Genomic DNA, 22,287 nt, shown 5'->3' on the forward strand with positions numbered 1-22,287 from the left:
TTTGCATTGCCCGTGGAACACAGTACACTTGCTGCTATCAACTGAACGGGCAGACTCTGCAACGGGTACAGATAATATTTTTCGAACGCGAGATGTTGAACTGAAACGGTAAACTCGGGGTGGGCGCAGGAAACGCGCGGTTCGTTCCGTGGCCGTGAATCGTGGCACGGGATCAGCTCGCAGTCGTACTCGGACTGCAACTGCCGCTGCCAGCGCTAACCCCTTTTGACTAAGCCTCCTGCCTAATCATCCGCGAGTCCGCAATGCGTTGCGCAAAAAATGGTTATCGTGGTTTGGTCGACTCACTCTTCGTCACCAAACCTGACATGCTCCATTGTGATCGTTTTATTGGAGTAGCTCAACAAATCATGCAGGGGATTTCGAGTAGTCAGCCGCGATTTCCAACAAAAAATAAGCATTCAGTCACGACGCTTACAGTTATACGCAAAGCATACTCTTTTCATCCGAGCATTCATCAGTGTGTTTGGCTTAGAGCATGTCTAGCGGATGATTTATAATTTACATCATATGACGTATTATAGATCACCTATTTTTTATTCTTTCCATATTTTTTTTTTATTTGTTTGTTCTCAAAACTTAGATGATGTAAAACACATTATCTTTTTTTAGCCAAAATTCCACCGATCGATTAATAATAATCAACAGTAGTACAAAGAGGTCTAAAAGTAAAAATTACAAATAGGTTATTGAACCATCTAGCGCGACTACAAACACTAGCGTGAGCCGAAGGCGCACTGCCCCTCCATCGCCGAAGATGGGCAAATCTTGTAGTAGTAGAGCTTGTTGTAGTAGACAGACGAAAAGTCATCGTGCTAAAACCATTGGCCATGCAAAATTTTCAAGTTGCACAAACATTACACATGAAATTGAATGATGGTATCTCCAAAATTAACTTAATTCTAGATCGACCAGAAATTAGCTACGTCCTTCACTTCATTTACTGTGTACATACTACAATTGGCCATGCAGTATATAGTGTGGTACACGCATATTTGAAGTAAGAAACTAGAAAAGCGAACACGTGATGTTCACAACATCTTCCAACATGCTACTCTCAATAACATTAACTTACATCTTCCATTGGTCCGATGGTATAAGCACATATGGATTGATAAAAGAAAGAGTTGCGCTGCTTAGTCATCTGACGTCGGCCCGATGGTATAAGCATTGATACAGAATGAAGCAGCCACACAGATTATATGATGTGCTAACGAGATGAGGAACCCATTAGGAATAGTGAAATGATCCACTGCAGCACGAGCCATCCCAACATCATGAGCATGTACAGCCTTGTATCTATGCCATTGCTTTTGACCACCGGATCTCCCCTGATATTGATTCTGTTGATGTTTTGGCCGACTTTGCCACATGGAAATTTTAGAGGATCCCCCCTCCACAAATGTAGTCTTGTACTCTCCGATGCCTCCTACTCTTAGTCCCACTACGTGATCTAGAAGATAATGGCTCCAAGGTTTGTGGCAGTGTAAAATAAACCATTTTTCATTCACACATATTTGGATCGTCAATGTACTACCATAAGGCAGCTAACATGGCATTCTCTCTCTGCCTCTCCTTGGTTTATATGGAGAGCAGCCCAAGTGTGTTTCTTTGATGTGTTGCAACTACCATGAAATTAAATACGGGGGAAAATGAACATTGACTCAGAATGGTACCTAAGTTTACAATGCCCGTCGTGATGTAGTTTATCTATCATGTAGTGGCTTGGTGCCATGATAAAACATGGCAGGGATAAGAACTCCCCTACCATATCACACCTTACAAATACTCTTTTTTGACAAAGAAAAAATATACATCTTTATTATTAAAGTGAAACCTGTGATGTTACACTTTACATGATGTCACACTTCATAGTATTTACACAAAATGCCACCGAACATCAAATAACACCTCGTTCCGTTTTCTTCCACTATTTACACTTCGGGTCGTCCTGCGTACCCCTTCGTTCTGAAGCGAGGAGGATCGAACCACAACCCTCCTCCCGAACAGAACACTGCCAATTGGACACGCAGCCACCCCTTGATCTCCGGCCACCTTCAGATGGTGCAATGAATCCCCAATCCCAGATGCAATGAATCCCCAATCCCAGATGCAATGAATCCCCAATCCCAAATGCCCTCCTGCGTCTGATCTCAGGGGCAAGGATGTTGGGCCACTGAATATGACGTTCACGGCCGAAGTTTTGGTGGTCTTCTTCAAAATCCGAGGTATAAACCCTAGCCCAGCCAGATTATTTTTATTTGGTTGTCCAATTGGTGATTCTCCCTTTCAAATCGTTCAATAAGCCTCCATTTTAGGAACATGAATCCGACTAGATTCGATCACATCGGTGGATTTGGAACAGGGGATGGTGGGGAGGAAACAGAAGATGGAGGCGACAGGGGAGCTGTATGCGGACCCTTATTGCCCGCGGCACGGTAGACACCGCCGCCACCCGATCTGGGGGTTCCATACCTCTGCGTTTTGTGATGGGGTTCGTTGCATAGAAAACAAAAAATTTCCTACCGCAAAGACGAATAAATCCAAGATCTAATCTATGGAACACCCAAGATCTAATCTACAAGATCGGAGCAACGAGATTGATATGAGACTAACCCTCGAAGATTTCCAAAGCCTACGAGATTAGATCTCGTTGTTGGTGTAGACGATCATCCCCAGTGCTGCAATCCGGCAGCACTTCCGTACTCGGTCGCGCGTACGGTGTCGATGAAGCCCCTTCCTCTCCCCGTTCCAGCGGGCAGCGGAGGTGTGGTAGATCTCCACGGAATCCCAGCAGCACGACGGCGTGGTGGTGGTGGTGGAGAAGAATTGCTGCAGGGCTTCGCCTAAGCCTGCGCAGCATATGGAGGAGGAAGAGAGGGGGGCGGCCAGGGTTTCTGGATTGGGGTAGTGGCCGGCCACCCCCTCCCCTCTTTATATAGAGGGAGGGGTCGGCCTAGGGTTCCCCTTAGGCCCCACCTACCCCTTGGCCAGCGCATGGGGGGAGACTTTTCTTCCCCCTCAAGCCTTCCCCTTATCTCTTCGTTTAAACACTTTCCTTTAGAGATAGATCTTATCTCTAGATTTAAACCATTTAAATTAAGAGATAGACCTTATCTCTAAGAGGTAGGCCGGCCAGGGCCCACATGTCATGGTGGGCAGGCCCCACCATGCCATGTGGCGCCTACGTGGCCTCTCCCGGGGTGGTGGGCCCACTGGTGGCCCTCTAGAACCTTCTAGAAGCTCTAGTCAAAACACCGGACTTTTTCCCGAACCCCGGAAAATGACTTCCCTTATATGAATCTTATTCTCCGGACCTCCTCGTGATGTCCTGGATCCCATCCGAGACTCCGAACAAAAACTTCGGACTCCATCTCATATTCCGAATCTACTTATGCGACATCGAACCTTAAGCGCGTCACCCTACGATTCGCGAACTATGCAGACATGGTCGAGACTCCTCGAGCAATAACCAATAGCGGGATCTGGAGATCCATAATGGCTCCCACATATTCAACGATGACTTTAGTGATCGATTGAACCATTTACATACGATGCCAATTCCCTTTGTCACACGATATTTTACTTATCCGAGGTTCGATCATCGGTATCTCCATACCTTGTTCAACCTCGTTACCGACAAGTACTCTTTACTCGTACCGTGGTATGTCATCTCTTATGATCCAATCATATGCTTGCAAGCTAATCAGACGACATTCCACAGAGAGGGCCCAGAGTATATCTATCCGTCATTAGGATGGACAAATCCCACTATTGATCCATATGCCCCAACTCACACTTTCCGAATACTTAATCCCATCTTTATAACCACCCATTTACGCAATGGCGTTTGATGTAATCAAAGTACCCTTCCGGTGTAAGTGATTTACATGATCTCATGGTCGAAGGACTTAGACAACTATGTATCGAAAGCTTATAGCAAATTGAACTTAATGACTTGATCTTATGCTACGCTCATTTGGGTGTATGTCCATTATATCATTCACCTAATGACATAACCTTGTTATTAATAACATCCAATGTTCATGATCACGAAACCATGATCATCCATTAATCAACAAGCTAGTTATACAAGAGGCTTACTAGGGACTCCTTGTTGTTGACATAACACACATGTATCAATGTTTCGGTTAATACAATTATAGCATGGGATGTAAACATTTATCATGAACACTAAGATATAACAATAACTAATTTATTATTGCCTCTTGGGCATATCTCCAACAGTCTCCCACTTGCAGTAGAGTCAATAATCTAATTTACATTTGTAAAGATATAACACCTTGGCCTTTTGGTGCTTATCATGTTTTGCTCACGGGAGAGGTTTTAGTCAACGGATCTGACACGCTCAGAAACGTATGTATTTTACAATTCATTTGCGTCTCAACGCATCACTCATTTTCCAAATGAGTCAGCATTAATTATATATGCTTAGTCCTCTGGTGGAACCTTAATTCCGCGGTCTGAAATAAGTCACTAATATTGTCACACACAATATAGCTTCAAAGTTCTGACACTATCAGAACTACACCAAGTTCTCAAAGAACTCCTCGACTTAACATCCTCAGTCATTGTCAAAACAATGACATACTCTGCCTTTGTTTGTAGAATCCGTCACAATATTTAGAACTGATCTAAATCTAGCATAGATTTCTTCTAGCTCATTGTGCTACCTTTTAAACAACACTTAGCCTAATTGAGATTGAAATTTTATTTTTATATGTGATCAAACTAATATCGGTGCAACACTTTACAACGATTTGTTTATCATTGCCCATATAAAACTATATATATATCCTTGGTTCTTCTAAAGCACTCAGGGATATTCTTACTGTTGTCCAATGATCATTACATGAATCATTCTGGTTTATGCTCGTAACACTTTAGAGCACAGGACATCTGACTTTGTACATATTATTCGTGATCTAAAATCACTCATGTGTTTTTACTCATCGAGTGTCAAATACACTCAAGTCTTGTTAAACCTTCACATGGAAAAGAACACTTCTTAATATATTTATATTGAACTACTTCAATATTCATTCTATGTACTTTGACTTAAACTTATTATGTGTTTCAATCTATCTTCATAGATCTTGACACTAAATATGTTTCAGTCCATATCCTTTCATTGAAGTTAATTCTCAATGAAACATTTTAATCAAGTATATAATTACATCATTTATAACCAACTATATGTCATCTACATAAAGTATTATAAATATGTCTCAGCGCTCCCACTTAATTTCTTGCAAATGCAAGCATCTTCATCGTTTCTGATGAAATCAAAAACTCTTTGACTATTTCATCCGGTGAAGATTCCAACTCTGTGATACTTACTTCATTCATTTGAAGTTCGTATACCTATCTAGTATTCCACGGACTAGCAAAACTCTTGGTTGTATCTTGTATACACCTTTAATACACACTTCTGTTAAGTAATGTATTTTGCAATCCTACTAGCATATCTCATAAAAGAAATATGTAGCAATTACTAGAATAATCCACATAGACTATAAGCATTGCCACGGAAGATCTAATCTTATCGTAGTCAACTCTTTGAACTTTGTCGTAAACAACTTTTCGATAAGTCAAGCTTCTTTAAGGATATTCCATCCAAGTCCATCTATTTTATAGATCCATTTACTTTCAAAAAATATTCACCTATCTTGGATTTCATGGCGCACAACCATTTTTACGGAGTCAGGGCCCATCATAACTTCTTTGTATGTAGTTGGTTTATCATTGTTCAAAAACAATCCTTTGTCCATAAATCATTTATTTGATCACAAAATAAACCACATCTACAAGGTTCAATAAGTACTTTGATCTCCATAACTATAACACTTTGTAGACATGGGAGCCATGATCTTCGTAGCTGCTTCCGGAACCATTTCCGATGCTGTGCTACTCTGATCATCATGCTCAGGTTCATGAACCTTATAAAGTTCCATTGTCCTCCCACTCAAATAGTTCGCTAGAAAACAATTTATTGGAAATAAGCAAGTAACATTAACAAACACTTTTGTCTTTTACTTCATAGTGGAAAGAATTCCCAATTCTGGGATAACAACAAAGACATTCATCCGATTTTGGTTGTAAACTTATTTACTTATACCAAATTTTCAAGAAAGGACTATTAGGGTTTATACCCATGCCACAACTCGTATGATGTCATTTCAACGGATCATGATGATGCTCTATTCAGTGTAAAAGCGGTGGTCTCTAAAGCATAATACACAAAAATACAATGGCTTCATTTTATTTTATCTCATCATTAATCCAACAAGGTTTGGATACGTCTCTCGGATACTCCATCATCACTATGATACTCCATGACACGTGAGTTGTAGAACAATTTCATAACTCTCTTAGATGTTTGCTAAAACTCGTAATTCAAATATTTCCACCATGATCCAATCATAGATATTTGACTTTTCTATTACAATGATTTCCACTTCATGCAGAAATTTATTTGAATCCATTCATATGTTTCAAACTTCTTCCTTATCGAATATATCCACATACATATACTCAATTCATTGTTGGAAGTTTTCATGAAGTAGAAGAATCTCCCGCACACAACTATGCCCAGTGAACCACATACATCATCATGTATGTTTCCACTAAGTTAGTTGCCCGTTCAACTCTTGGCCTATGAACGGTATTCCAGTCATTCTCTTTAGAAAAGATTTGCAAGTGCCAAACGATTCAAAAATCAAATGACTCCAAAAATTCATTTGCATGGAGTTCCTTCATGCGTTCCTTTCTAACATGACCTAAATGGCGGTTCCACAAATAAGTGGAATTCAAATCATTTGCCTTATGGCATTTTAGCGTCAGTGTTATGTATGTGTATTTCACCATTAAGATTTATAATAACTTATCCATCGTACATGGATTAATGTCATAATTTGAACAACTCATTATTTTCATTTGACCAGAGCAAAATAATAATTATTAAGTTCTTTATTATAAATTCTAAGGGCTAGGTAGAATGCCAACAACAAACATAATAACACTTTATTATGTTTCAGACGTGCATTATTACCATATTCCTTATCAGTCACTTAGGCCATCGTATTCTTATATTGCGTTGTACTGTATGACATCTCATACCAACCAATCTGGTACAAATACCCAAGAATTTCATTATGTGACCAAACAAGGAATACATCCATAACATGTATATCATTTATATACACCTGAGCTAGACTTTCTAGTCTTTTCTTTCTTTCGGCCAAAATATCTTTTGTAGTCTCTCTTTTAGCTTTCCTCATTCTCAGAAAACACTTCACCTTTAATAACTTCTAGGTACATTGGTCAAATACCAATAACCTTGAGGTTCTTATTTTAAAGTTGATCATCATATGACAAGTGTTCCAGATTTCACTATTAGTAATTTTTGTAATATGATGAACAATTTCACTCATAATTTTATCCATCATATCATGACGACTTTCCGAGACCATGTCTGTACATGCTAGGCTCGTAAAGTTTAACCTCAGTATTCGCATGTGCAAATCTGACTTGCACCCGTTGTATGCACACGTAGAATCTATCACACCCGATCATCACGTGATGCTTCGAAACGACGAGTCTTAGCAACGTTGCATACTAAGGACGATCACTTCATGGATATGCGAATATCGTTAGTGCCCAACTTAGTTGGAGGATTGGGACGCCTGGCGTCTTCAACCTTCGTACATTCCCATAAAACTTATGAGTTTATGTAGTCTCACTAGATTATATTCTATCATCTTGCAATAAGGTTTTAGATATCACATATATCTCATACCTCGCTTATTTCTAAAAACAAAATTTTCAGCTCCTTACTTTTCAAACAGATTTGAACTTCAAGTTTCACGGAGACAAGATGATTCTAGGTACTAATTGAAACCATTGTTCTTTGAATCAGCGATGTGAGGTTTACTAAAAGTTTGCAATAGGACTTAATCATTTCTTGATTCTTTAACAATACGGTACCAAACCGTAAAGTTTCTTGTCAGACTTAACAGTATTTCTATCTCAATTACAAGACTAGCACATGGTAGAAAAACGGATGCCAATTCTACAAACTTAATCCAAAATACTATTTAGACTATGTTCATGATAATTAGTTCATGTTTTAATCTAATTACTAATGAACTCCCACTTAATACAACATCCCTCATAGTTGTTAAGTGGTACACGATCCAAATCCACTACACCAAAACCGATCATCACGTGAGATGATGTAGCTTCAATGGTGAACATCAACATGTTGATCATATCATCCATATGACTCGTGTTCAACCTTTCGGTTTCCTGTGTCCCGAGGCCATGTCTGTACATGCTAGGCTCGCCAAGCAAACCCAAGTATTCCGCGTGTGCAACATGGCTTACACCCGTTGTATGTGGACGTAGAATCTATCACATCCGATCATCACGAGATGCTTCGAGACGACGAACTATAGCAACGGTGCATACAAGGGGAGAACACTTTATTATCTTGATATTAATGTGAGGGATCATATTATAATGCTACCGTCGCGATCTAAGCAAGATAAGATGCATAAAGGATTAACATCACATGCAATTCATAATATGTGATATGATATGACATTTCTTCTTGTGCTTTTGATCTCCATCTCCAAAGCACATGAGCATGATCTCCATCATCACCAGCATTGCACCAAGGTCCATGGCGCCGCTTCATGGTTGTCCATCACTTATAGCTACTATAACAACTACTTGAAATAAAGCTATTACATGATGAATAGACACGCAGGTCTTAACAAATTTAAAGACAACCATTAGGCTCCTGCCGGTTGCCATAATACAATAATGAACATCTCATACATCAAATATAATCATCATCACATCATGGCCATATCACATCACCAAACCCTGCAAAAACAAGTTAGACGCCTCTAATTTGGTTTGCATATTTTACGTGGTTTAGGGTTTTCGAGTAAGATCCAATCTACCTACGAACATGAACCACAACGGTGATACTAGTGTTGACAATAGAAAGTGCAAATTGGAATCTTCACTATGGTGGGGGAGACAGACACCCGCAAAGCCACTTATGCAATACAAGTTGCATGTCAAGCGTGGAGCAAGTCTCATGAGACGCGGTCATGTAAAGTTAGCCCGGGCCGCTTCATCCCACCATCCCGCAAGATGCAAAGTACACAAACTAAAGCAACGAAAGCGTCAACGCCCACAAAACCATTGTGTTCTACTCGTGCAACAGATCTATGCATAGACATGGCTCTGATACCACTAATGGGGTTCGTTGCATAGAAAACAAAAAAATTTCCTACCGCAAAGACGAATAAATCCAAGATCTAATCTATGGAACACCCAAGATCTAATCTACAAGATCGGAGCAACGAGATTGATATGAGACTAACCCTCAAAGATTTCCAAAACCTACGAGATTAGATCTCGTTGTTGGTGTAGACGATCATCCCCAATGCTGCAATCCGGCAGCACTTCCGTACTCGGTCGCGCGTAACGTGTCGATGAAGCCCCTTCCTCTCCCCGTTCCAGCGGGCAGCGGAGGTGTGGTAGATCTCCACGGAATCCCAGCAGCACGATGGCGTGGTGGTGGTGGTGGAGAAGAATTGCTGCAGGGCTTCGCCTAAGCCTGCGCAACATATGGAGGAGGAAGAGAGGGGGGCGGCCAGGGTTTCTGGATTGGGGTAGTGGCCGGCCACCCGCTCCCCTCTTTATATAGAGGGAGGGGTCGGCCTAGGGTTCCCCTTGGGCCCTACCTACCCCTTGGCCGGCGCATCGGGGGGGGGGGAGACTTTTCTTCCCCCTCAAGCCTTCCCCTTATCTCTTCGTTTAAACACTTTCCTTTAGAGATAGATCTTATCTCTAGATTTAAACCATTTAAATTAAGAGATAGACCTTATCTCTAAGGGGTAGGCCGGCCAGGGCCCACATGTCATGGTGGGCAGGCCCCACCATGCCATGTGGCACCTATGTGGCCTCTCCCGGGGTGGTGGGCCCACTGGTGGCCCTCTAGAACCTTCTAGAAGCTCCAGTCAAAACACCGGACTTTTTCCCGAACCCCGGAAAATGACTTCCCTTATATGAATCTTATTCTCCGGACCATTCCGGACCTCCTCGTGATGTCCTGGATCCCATCCGAGACTCCGAACAAAAACTTCGGACTCCATCTCATATTCCGAATCTACTTATGCGACATCGAACCTTAAGCGCATCACCCTACGGTTCGCGAACTATGGAGACATGGTCGAGACTCCTCTCCGAGCAATAACCAATAGCGGGATCTGGAGATCCATAATGGCTCCCACATATTCAACGATGACTTTAGTGATCGATTGAACCATTTACATACGATGCCAATTCCCTTTGTCACACGATATTTTACTTGTCCGAGGTTCGATCATCGGTATCTCCATACCTTGTTCAACCTCGTTACCGACAAGTACTCTTTACTCGTACCGTGCTATGTCATCTCTTATGATCCAATCATATGCTTGCAAGCTAATCAGATGACATTCCACCAAGAGGGCCCAGAGTATATCTATCCGTCATTAGGATGGACAAATCCCACTATTGATCCATATGCCTCAACTCACACTTTCCGAATACTTAATCCCATCTTTATTACTACCCATTTACGCAATGACATTTGATGTAATCAAAGTACCCTTCCGGTGTAAGTGATTTACATGATCTCATGGTCGAAGGACTTAGGCAACTATGTATCGAAAGCTTATAGCAAATTGAACTTAATGACTTGATCGTATGCTACGCTCATTTGGGTGTATGTCCATTATATCATTCACCTAATGTCATAACCTTGTTATTAATAACATCCAATGTTCATGATCACGAAACCATGATCATCCATTAATCAACAAGCTAGTTATACAAGAGGCTTACTAGGGACTCCTTGTTGTTTACATAACACACATGTATCAATGTTTCGGTTAATACAATTATAGCATGGGATGTAAACATTTATCATGAACACTAAGATATAACAATAACTAATTTATTATTGCCTCTTGGGCATATCTCCAACATTTTGATAGTCTGCTGACCTTGGAGTTGAGAAACTTGTCAGTGGGATGCCACACAGGGGGATGCTCAGTGTTGTCCGCAAGCCCCTGTCTCAGATATGCAGCAAGTTTGCTGATGGGACAAGGCCTATCGAAGGTGAAGGTGAACTCTACACCGGTTCTGGCTATCTTAAGTACCATGTGGGTACCTTATACGAGCTGGCAAGAGGATCCACTTGTCTTTGGTCGCCAATCCCAGTCATCTCAAGGTTGTCGATCCTGTTTTCGTGCGCGAGACATGGGCAAAACCAGTTTCACTCCGATGATTATAGAACAAAGTCTGGGAATTCTGATCCATGGAGATGGTAGCTTTGCTGGGCAGGGCCTTGTCTACGAGACACTCCATCTAGGTGCCCTCCCAAACTAGATACCAGGAGTAACCATTAACATTGTTTGTCAACAATCAAGTTGCATTCACAACCGATCCAGGAGCCAACAGGTCTTCACATCACTGTATTCATGTTGCCAAAGGTGTAAACGTCCTTATATTCCATGTTAATGGTGAAGACCTGAAGGCGGTTGAACGTGTATGTGAACTTGCTGCTGAGTGGAGCCCGACTTTCCATTCTGATGGGGTGGTCCATCTGATCTGCTACCGCCGATTCGGACACAAGTCATACAATGAAATTGATGAGCCGTCCTTCACACATTTAAAGATGTAGCAAGCAATAATCCCCATGCTACAGATTCTGATTACTCTACACACATTACAGATCATGTCTGCAAAGTTTGGTACCCAGTGTGGTATACAGCTTGACGCTCATGTCTTTTTTAGCTGCTTATAATTACTCTTTCTATTGTGTTTATGTTTTGTGTTCAATTCCTTTTTGTATCATACTTGTGTTTTTTTGCTGATATTTATGCTTTGCAATTCTGTCCTAGTGTGTACTTATAATGAAAATTATTCTTTATGAGGAGAAAATGCTTGGAACATGCGAAGTCAACAGAGAAGATGTTCACAGGATCCACGACAAAGTGAACCAAATCCTCAATGAAGAACTCACTAAAAGCGCAAATTATGTTCGCAACATGAAAGATTGGCTCACAGCTTACTGTACTACCTTTAAGTCACCTAAGAAAATTTCACATGTCCGCAACACCGGGTAACGAAATCAGCTGTGTTGATTATGCTTTAACTTACGTCTTCAAGAAATATACCATCCATCATCATTGAAATGCTTGGTTTGCATGTTTAAGCTTGTGATTCTGAAAGGTGCTAGCTGGTCAAGCAATTACAGCTCTACGTGGAGGCTTCAAGCCACACATAACAGTGAATAAGATTTTTGAGCAACACACTGCAATGAGTGAAAGTGGTGAAGGTATTGATTGGCATGTGGATGAAGCCCTTGCCTTCGCAGCACCCATAGTTGAAGGCAACCATGTTAGGCTGAGTGGATAGGATGTGGAAAAGGGATCTTTTAGCCAATGACATTTGGTTCTAAATGACTAAGAAACTGGGGTGAAGTACGGCCCAGTCGATCATGTTGTGATAAATCAAAATGAGGAGTTGTTCACTATTAGCAACAGGCAAGTATGTTAATGGAACTATTACTTATAAGTTATATCATGCATTGTACTGACTGCTTTGGTATTATATATCTAGACTTGTTAAAACTGGGAGTTTCTAAGATCATTAAGGGAGAAATTATATTGGGTTATGTAGGATAGTTCGGCCTATCTTCAATGTGGACTATAATTGTTCAGTATATCTTTACTATTAAAGTGAAATCTGTGATGTCACACTTTACATGATGTCACACTTCATAGTATTTTACACAAAATGACACTGCACAACAAATAACACCTCGTTCCATTTTCTTCCACTATGTACACTTCGGGTCGTCCTGCGTACCCCTTCATTCTGAAGCGACGAGGATCGAACCACAACCCTCCTCCCGAATAGAACACTGCCAGTTGGATACGCCGCCACCCTCGATCTCCGGCCACCAGAGCCTCCACCCACCTTCAGATGGTGCAATGAATCCCCAAGCACAGATGCAATGAATCCCCAATCCCAAATGCTCTCCTGCGTCTGATATCAGGGGCAAGAATGCTGGGCCACTGAACAACACGTTCAGGGCCGAAGTTTTGGTGGCCTTCTTCAAAATCTAAGGTATAAACCCTAGCCCAGCCAGATTATTTTTATTTGGTTGTCCAATTGGTGACTCTCCCTTTCAAATCGTTCAATAAGCCTCCATTTTTGGAACACGAATCCGATTAGATTCGATCACATCGGTGGATTTGGAATAATGGATGGTGGGGAGGAAACAGAAGACGAAGGCGACGAGGGAGCTTGATGTGGACCCTTATTGCCCGCGGCACGGCAGACACCGCCGCCACCCGATCTGGGGGTTCCATACCTCTGCGTTTTGATAGTTTGCTGACCTCAAAGATGAGAAACTTGTCAGTGGGATGCCACACAGGGGGATGCTCAGTGTTGTCCGCAAGCCCCTTTCTCAGATATGCATCAAGTTTGCTGATGGGACAAGGCCTGTCGAAGGTGAAGATGAACTCTACAACGGATATGGCTATCTTAAGTACCATGTGGGTACCTTATACGAGCTGGCAAGAGGATCCACTTGACTTTGGTCGCCAATCCCAGTCATCTCGAGGTTGTCGATCCTGTTGTCATGCGCGAGACATGGGCAAAAGCAGTTTCACTCCGATGATTATAGAACAAAATTTGGGCATTCTGATCCATGGAGATGGTAGCTTTGCTGGGAAGGGCATTGTCTACGAGATGCTCCATCTAGGTGGCCTCCCAAACTAGATACCAGGAGTAACCATTAACATTGTTTGTCAACAATCAAGTTGCATTCACAACCGATCCAAGAGCCGGCAGGTCTTCACAGCACAGTACTTATGTTGCGAAAGGTGTAAACGTCCTTATATTCCATGTTAATGGTGACGACCTGAAGGCAGTTGTACGTGTATGTGAACTTGCAGCTGAGTGGCGCCAGACTTTCCATTCTGATGGGGTGGCCCATCTGATCTTCTACCGCCGATTCATCACACAAGTCACACAATGAAATTGATGAGCCATTCTTCACACGGTTAAAGATGTACCAAGTAATAATCCCCATGCTACAGATTCTGATTACTCTACACACATTATAGATCATGCTTGCAAAGTTTGGTACCCAGTGTGGTATACAGCTTGACGCTCATGTCTTTTTTAGCTGCTCCTAATTACCCTTTCTACTGTGTTCATGTTTTGTGTTCAATTCTTTTTTGTATCATACTTGTGTTTTTTTGCTGATATTTATGCTTTGCAATTCTGGCCTGGTGTGTATTTCTAATGAAAATTATTCTTTGGCAGGTCACTAAGATCAATCCCAATTTATTGAAGCTTTATGATGAGAAAATGCTTGGAACATGCAAAGTCAATGGAGAAGATGTTCAAAGGATCCACGACAAAGTGAACCAAATCCTCAATGAAGAACTCACTAAAAGCGCAAATTATGTTCGCAACATGAAGGATTGGCTGACGGCTGTACTACCTTTAAGTCACCTAAGAAAATTTCACCTGTCCGCAACACCAGGTAACGACATCAGCTGTGTTGATTATGTTTTAACTTATGTCTTCAACAAATATATCATCCATCATCATTGAAATGCTTGCTTTGCAGGTTTAAGCTTGAGATACTGAAAGGTGCTAGCTGGTCAAGCAATTACAGCTCTACGTGGAGGCTTCAAGCCCCACATAGCAGTGAATACACACACTGCAATGAGTGAAAGTGGTGAAGGTATTGATTGGGCTGTGGCTGAAGCCGTTGCATTCACAACACCCATAGTTGAAGGCAACCATGCTAGGCTGAGTGGACACGATGTTTAGCCAATGACATTTGGTTCTACATGACCAAGAAACTGGGGTGAAGTACGGCACAGTCGATCATGTTGTGATGAATCAAAATGAGGAGTTGTTCACTATTAGCAACATGCAGGTATGTTAATGGAACTATTACTTATAAGTTATAGCGTTGTACTGACTGTTGTGGTATTATCTAGACTTGTTAAAACTGGGAGTTTCTAAGATCATTAAGGGAGAAATTATATTGGGTTCTGTAGGATAGTACGGCATATCTTCAATGTGAACTATAATTGTTTAGTATAGGCTATTTAAAACAATAAGCTCTACTTTTACTTGTTGTCTTGACCGTTCACTTAAGTTGTTGGCTTACATATGCAACCTTGGTTTGTTCCTGCATTTTTTGCGATAGCTCTTGTTTTACATGTAATATGTTTCAACTTGAATAAGAAGCATAATTTGCTTTCTTGTGTTTGAGGACAAAAGTTGGTTGTTGCATTTCACTTTTAGACTTTCCCGTTGCTTGGGTTTGAAACTTTGAATTGGATTACTCCATGGAGAACTGATACGTCCAAAACGTATCTACTTTCCCGAACACTTTTGCTATTGTTTTGCCTCTAATTTGTGTATTTTGGATGCAACTAACACGGACTAACGCTGTTTTCAGCAGAACTGCTCTGGTGTCTCGTTTTTGTGCAGAAATCCAACTTTCAGGAAAATCCTCGGAATTTATGCGAAAGGTCCTATTTTCCCAGAATACTGACGGAGCCAGAAGGGCAAGCTAGGTGGGGGCCCGAGGGCCCCACACACTAGGCTGGCGCGGCCCAGGAGGGGGGCGTGCGGCCCTAGTGTGTGGCGGCCTCGGCTGGCCCCCGACGCCCTCCTTCGGACTACTTATTGCCTTCGACCTAAAAACGCACGGGAGTTAGTCGAAATCGCCAGAAACCATCCAGTACGCCGCCACCATCGCGAAACTCCGTCTCGGGACCAGAAACTCCGTTCTGGCACCTCGTCGGGACGGGGAATTGGAGGAGATCATCGCCATCATCATCACCGATGCCTCTCCATCGACCAGCCATGTTTCCCCCATCCATGTGTGAGTAATTCCCCCGCTGTAGGCTGAAGGGGATGGTAGGGATTGGATGAGATTGGTCATGTAATAGTCATAAGATTGTTAGGACATAGTGCCTAGTATCCGTTGAAGATGCTTTTATGATATTGTTGCAACTTGTTATGCTTAATGTTTGTCACTAGGGCCCGAGTGCCATGATCTCAGATCTGAACATGTTATTGATTCATGAAGATATTCGTTGTTTATGATCTTACCTGCAAGTTGTATACACATGTTGCTGTCCGGAACCCGAGGCCCCAAAGTGACAGAAATTGGGACAACCGGAGGGGAAGGCGGTGATGTGAGGATCACATGTGTTCACGGAGTGTTAATGCTTTGCTCCGGTACTCTATTAAAAGGAGTACCTTAATTTCCAGTAGTTTCCCTAGAGGCCCGGCTGCCACCGGCTGGTAGGACAAAAGATGTTGTGCAAGTTTCTCATTGCGAGCACGTACGACTATATATGGAACACATGCCTATTGATTGATTAGTACTTGGATACCGTTTTATTATTATCTGCAAATGCCCTGCCTTGATTGTTACATGAGTTTCTCTCATCCATGCAACGCCCGTTCATCCATCCCTGTGCCTACAGTATTTTAATCCTGCTGTTTACTAAAATCACTACTGCTGTCTTTGTTACTCGTCGTCGTTATTTCACTACTGCTACTGCTATAAAACTGTTACTACTGATAAACTCTTGCGAGCAAGTCTGTTTCCAGGTGCAACTGAATTGACAACTCCGCTGTTAAGGCTTTCAAGTATTCTTTGTCTCCCCTTGTGTCGAATCAATAAATTGGGTTTTACTTCCCGTGAAGACTGTTGCGATCCCCTATACTTGTGGGTTATCAAGACTATTTTCTGGCGCCGTTGTCGGGGAGCATAGCTTTATTTGGAAGTTCACTTGGATTGATATTATTCGTTGCAAATTCTCCATCATGGGTAAACCTCGCGATACTAAGGTCGCCATATTACCATCCACTACAAGAAAAGGTACAGCTCTGAGTACCTCTGCTGCTCTTGATTCACCATCTGTGATAGATAAACTTATTTCACCACCACAAGCTTCACATGCTGGTACTTCTGCTAGATCTGAAAGTTCCTCTTATAATTTTGATGATGCTTCTGCTGTACTTGATAATGATGGTTCGTTAGGATCTTTTCTAGATGCTACAATTGCTAGGTCTAGACAAATTGAAAATACTGAAACTCCTAATGAAAATGCTGCTACACCTGTTAATTCACCTGAGTCTGTTGAATACTCTAGTGATGATCCTGATGAAGATTATGTGGAACTTGATGATGATTTTATTGATAAATGCAATGCTACTACTGATGCAAGAAAAATTAAAAAGTTGCTTGCACAACATACTGTTAGATATAAACTGTCTCCTGATCCTAAATTTGCCACATCTCCTATAAATATTAAGGACAAGGATTATGATTTTTCTCTTGATCTATCTCATATATCTATCGTTGAGAAAACACCTTTTTGTGGTACTGAAAAAGAAAGTGCTGTAGAACACATGATTGAGCTATCTACTTTGAGTAGCTTGTTTTCTGATGATGTTAAGAAGCGTACTTACTTTGTTGCTAATTTTTTTCCATTCTCATTAAAGGATGACGCTAAAACTTGGTATAATAGTTTGCCACCTGATTCTATTAATAGTCCAAAAGAATTGCTTGATGTTTTCTTCCGGAAATACTTTCCTGCTAGTGCTCAACATATTGCTTTGTAGAAAATTTATAATTTTGATAAGGAAGATGGAGAGAAATTGCCTGAGGCTTGGGCTAGATTTTGCTCTCTTATTAGAGCTCGGCCTGACCATGATTTGGAAAAGCATGATTTACTTGATATATTTTATAGTGGACTAACCATTGAGTCTAGGGCATACCTGGATAGTTGTGCTGGTTGTGTTTTCAGGAAAAGAACTCCAGACGACGCTGAAGAATTATTGGCTAGAATAGGCCGGAATCATGATGATTGGTCTACACCTGAACCAACCCCGACACCGATATTGAAGAAGAGGGGTATGATTAAATTAAATGATGAAGATATGAGGGAAGCCAAGAAATCTCTTAAAGAGAAAGGTATTAAATCCGAAGACGTGAAGAATTTACCTCCCATAGAAGATTCATGTAAGATCACTCCCCCTTCATCCATGATTGAGGTACACTCTCTTGAACGCTTTACTAGAGAAGATATTCCGTATTCAAAACCTCCTGCTCAATGCTTAGATGAGTTTGATAATTATATTGTTAAGCAAAATAATTTCAATATGAGAGTAGAGAATCATTTAATGGAAAATTCTCGAGCTATTGGTGAATTGCATGGTACTGTGGAGAGAACCTCCAACGATGTTAAGATGCTTGTTAAACATTTTCAAATGGTTCAAACTCAAATTGATCAACTCACTTATGTGCAAAATGACTTGTTAAAAGATAATTCTAAAGAAAAGCATGCTTATGAAGTAACAACTAGAGGCGGTGTTTCTACCCAGGATCCTCTATATACTGAAGGGCATCCCAAAAGAGTTGAACAAGATTCTCAACGAACTGAAACTAGTGCTCCTTCTAAGAATAAGAAAAAGAAACATAAAACTATTGTAGAATCCTCTGAGCCTGTTAATGATCCTAATAGTATTTCTATTTCTGATGCTGAAACTGAAAGTGGTAATGAACATGATAAAGATAACGATAAGAATGATGCTTCTGATAAAGAAGAGGTTGAAGAAGAACCTGAAAAGCATGCTAAAAATAAAAAGTACACTAAAGAAGATTTTATTGCTAAGAAACATGGTAGTGAAAGGGAACCTTGGGTTCAAAAGCAAATGCCTTTTCCTGCTAAGAAACTAAAATCAAAGGAAGAAGAACACTATAACAAATTCTGTGATTGGATGAAACCTTTATTCCTGCAAATACCTTTGACTGATGCTATTAAATTGCCTCCTTATTCAAAGTATATGAAAGATATTGTCTCTAACAAAAGGAAAATTCCTAATGAGGAGATTTCCACTATGCTTGCTAATTATTCTTTCAATGGTAAGGTTCCAAAGAAGCTTGGCGACCCAGGTATACCGACTATTCCTTGTTCTATTAAGAATAATTATGTTAGAACTGCTCTATGTGATTTGGGAGCGGGTGTTAGTGTTATGCCTTTTTCTCTTTATAAGAGACTCTATTTAGATAATTTGATACCAACTGATATATCTTTGCAAATGGCTGATAAATCTACTGCTATTCCTGTTGGTATATGTGAGGATGTTCCAATTCAAGTTACTAATAACTGCTTGATATTAACTGATTTTGTTGTCTTGGAAATGCCTGAAGATGATAATATGTCTATTATTCTTGGGAGACCTTTTCTTAACACCGCAGGGGCTGTTATTGATTGCAATAAAGGAAAAATTACTTTCAATGTTGATGACAATGAGCATACCGTTTATTTTCCCAAGAGGATTGAGAAAGCATGTGGAGTTAATACAATTTCTAATGTGAGAACTATCAAAGTGGGAACTATTGATTGTCCTATATATGAGCCTAAAGAAGAATATCAAACTCTTGTGATTGGATCCATATCAATACAATACAAGGTAACATGATTGATTTGAGGTTTATTTCTTCTTATGCTATTGATACGTCCAATTTGCATCACTATTTTATATCATAATTTGCTGTTATTCATTGATATATTTCATATTGGGACACAATACTTATGTTATTTCATCTATTTTGCATGTTTCATCATTATTGGAGGATCAAGCACCGGAGCCAGGATTCTGCTGGAAAAAGCACCGTCAGAACGCAATATTTCGGAAGATCAACTGTGGGAGAAAATTATACCAAAAATCCTATTTTTCAAGATGACGAAGGAAGCCAGAAGGAGGGGCCGGGAGGACCCAGGGTGGGCCCACACCCTAGGGCGGCGCGGCCCATGCCCTGGCCGCGCCGCCATGTGGTCTGGGGGGCCCACGACCCCTTTCGCCTCCTTTTCTTCACGAAATCCTTCGTCCCGAAAACCTAAGCCACAGGGGGTACCTGGCGAAGAGTTACAGCCGCCTCTGCGGGGCGGAGAACACCAGAGAGAAACGAGCTCTCCAGCGGGCAGGAATCCGCCGGGGAAATCCCCTCCGGGAGGGGGAAATCGACGCCATCGTCACCGTCATCGAGCTGGACATCATCTCCATCACCATCATCATCATCTCCACCATCATCACCGCCGTCTCCACCGCTGGACATCGTCATCGCCGTAGCAATTTGGGTTTGATCTTGATTGTTTGATAGGGGAAACTCTCCCGGTATCGATCTCTACTTGTTGTTGATGCTTTTGAGTGAAACCATTGAACCAAGTTTATGTTCAGATTGTTATTCATCATCATATCACCTCTGATCATGTTCCATATGATGTCTCGTGAGTAGTTCGTTTAGTTCTTGAGGACATGGGTGAAGTCTAAATGTTAGTAGTGAACTATGGTTGAGTAATATTCAATGGTGTGATATTTAAGTTGTGGTGTTATTCTTCTAGTGGTGTCATGTGAACGTCGACTACATGACACTTCACCATTTATGGGCCTAGGGGAATGCATCTTGTATTCGTTTGCCAATTGCGGGTTTGCCGGAGTGACAGAAACCTAAACCCCCGTTGGTATATCGATGCAGGAGGGATCGCAGGATCTCGTAGTTTAAGGCTGTGGTTAGATTTATTCTTAATTACTTTCTTGTAGTTGCGGATGCTTGCAAGGGGTATAATCACAAGTATGTATTAGTCCTAGGAAGGGCGGTACATTAGCATAGGTTCACCCACACAACACTTATCATAACAATGAAGATTATTTAGCCGTATGTAGCGAAAGCACTAGACTAAAATCCCGTGTGTCCTCGAGAACGTTTGGTAATTATAAGTAAACAAACCGGCTTGTCCTTTGTGCTAAAAAGGATTGGGCCACTCGCTGCAATTGTTATTCTCGCATTTTACTTACTCGTACTTTATTCAACTGTTACATCAAAACCCCCTGAATACTTGTCTGTGAGCATTTACAGTGAATCCTTCATCGAAACTGCTTGTCAACACCTTCTGCTCCTCGTTGGGATCGACATTCTTACTTATCGAAGATACTACGATACACCCCCTATACTTGTGGGTCATCAAGACTATTTTCTGGCGCCGTTGCCGGGGAGTGAAGCGCTATTGGTAAGTGGAATTGGTAAGGAAAACCTTTACTGTTTGTGCTGATTTTATTTACACTGCTGCTATAAGTCATTATGGAGAGATCTTCTCTTCAATTTTTATTTGGGAAATCTACTACTACTGCAACGGTAGTGGATGAGGCGCCAGGTGAGGAAGTAATACCATATAAAATACCTATGAAAATTATTGAACGTGTTATGGATAACCGCTATGAAGGGGATGGAACTGTCCATCCCGGTGATCATTTACTGTTTTTGCATGAATTATGCGGTTTATTCAAGTGTGCAGGTATTGCTATGGATGAAGTGAGGAAGAAACTATTCTCTTTATCGCTGTCCGGTAAGGCGGCGCATTGGTATAAATTACTGGATAATGGGGATTCTCTTGAATGGAATGATATTGTGCCCCGGTTTTATTCTAAGTTCTATCCTCCAAGTGAAATTCATAAGGATCGGAATCGCATATATAATTTTTGGCCTCATGATGGAGAGAGTATTGCCCAAGCTTGGGGGAGATTGAAGTCTTTAATGCTCAAATGCCCCATTCATGAGCTTCCTGGTAATGTTATTATTGATAATTTCTATGCAAGACTTTCTTTTCAAGACAAGACTTTGCTGGATACTTCTTGTTCTGGATCATTTACACGCAACAAAGAAGAGTTTAAAAGGGACCTTCTTGATCGGATCCAAGAAAATACTGAAGGTTGGGAGAACGACAAGGATAGAGAATCAGGTATAATTTATGATTATAAATGCATTGAAGCTTTTATGGATACTGATAAATTTCGTAATATGAGTGCTACATATGGTCTTGATTCTCAAGTTGCTGTAAATCTTTATAAAGCTTTTGCCTCTCATTATGAATTGCCAAAGAAGAATTTTGATAAGTATCATGAACCGTATAAAGATAAAATTGATTCATCTATTAATAAATGCGTTGTAGTTGAAACTGCTGATCATATTATTCCTGAAGCTTATATTGAAAGAACTCCTTTCCCTGCTAAAATGAAGGAGTACTCTGTTATAAATAGTGCGGTTCATAAAAGTGAAAAGAAACC

The 22,287-nt window shown here is 41.1% G+C and overlaps 1 pseudogene; it reads left to right on the top strand.

Annotated features, from left to right (window-relative positions):
* Positions 1-2,386: 2,386 nt before the first annotated feature.
* Positions 2,387-15,140, top strand: LOC127316144 (uncharacterized; annotated as a pseudogene).
* Positions 15,141-22,287: the final 7,147 nt, after the last annotated feature.

This window comes from Lolium perenne, chromosome 7 (genome assembly GCF_019359855.2).
Source record: "Lolium perenne isolate Kyuss_39 chromosome 7, Kyuss_2.0, whole genome shotgun sequence".
NCBI classification, from domain to species: domain Eukaryota; kingdom Viridiplantae; phylum Streptophyta; class Magnoliopsida; order Poales; family Poaceae; genus Lolium; species Lolium perenne.